The sequence below is a fragment of the Pogonomyrmex barbatus genome, unplaced genomic scaffold (assembly GCF_055798465.1).
Source record: "Pogonomyrmex barbatus isolate J1 unplaced genomic scaffold, ASM5579846v1 scaffold3, whole genome shotgun sequence".
In the NCBI taxonomy this organism is placed as follows: domain Eukaryota; kingdom Metazoa; phylum Arthropoda; class Insecta; order Hymenoptera; family Formicidae; genus Pogonomyrmex; species Pogonomyrmex barbatus.
Window position 1 is genome coordinate 1,321,773 of NW_028297127.1, and position 1,122 is coordinate 1,322,894.

A 1,122-nucleotide genomic window follows, 5' to 3' on the forward strand; every position below is an offset into this window, starting at 1 on the left:
ATCGAGTCCCATCGCGATTGCGAAAAACTTGCTGGTGCATCCGTCTTCGACCTTTCTTTCTTTTTTCCATTCTCTCTCTCTCTCTCTCTCTCTCTCTCTTTCTCTTTCTGCTTTTTTTTAAATAAACTAATCCATCGGTGTGTCGACGGATGCGCCATGAATGTCCCAAGTGGTATTCAGACAACCCCTGCTTCAAGTAGCCGAAATCTTTTATTATTTGCGAATTAATCAATGTCAGTCTGCGAGTATAAGTTTTCAATGATACGGCAGAGGGATTTCTTTACCGTGGCTCCGTAGCTTGATCGACGCATCGCGTGATGCATCGAGCGGAGCTCTCTCTCTCTCTCTCTCTCTCTCTCTCTCTCTCTCTCTCTCTCTCTCTCTCTCTCATTCGAACGTGTTGTCCGTAGCATCCCCCATGAGGCAACAGGAGGCGGAGGGACGCCGCGCTACCGACAAGGACGACAAACGACGACGTATTACGAGTGTGCGAAACAACAATTTGACTTGGCGAGGCGAGGCCCTGTGCGCGTTATTTATTTTGGTACGTCTAGACGCCAGATTGTCTGTCCGCATGTCCGATCCGCGACGGAGAATTCGGTGGTGACGTCAGACAGCCGTTGCACCGCCGCCGCCGCCGCCGCCGCCGCCGCCGCCGCCACCGCGCGCTGTTCTCTCGTACGCGGGATCAAATTGCATCGTGTGTCTCTCCTTCGCTCACCCTATAACCCCTCCGACAGACAGGCCGTACGCAGTTAAGCCCGCGTGTCTGCACGCCCGCGCGTGATCGCACGTGGGTACTTTATGTACCGACGTGTCTTCCGAGTCTGAGGGCCGGTTTCACCGACGTCGCGTAACTTTAACCTTAGCTTAACTCATTCCTCGTCTCTCTCTCTCTCTCTCTCTCTCTCTCTCTCTCTCTCTCTCTCTCTCTCTCTCTCTCTAAGGGGGACAGAGGCGAGAAATAACCGCTTCACCGATTCACTGTTCCCACTTGAGACTAGAACTGAAAATAGCTAGTTTCACTAACGTCGTTTAATTTTGACCGCCGATTCTTGCTTTCTAGTTCTAGTTTCAATTACGGAAAGTAGAGAGACAAAATGAGAGATATCGTATTTTTAA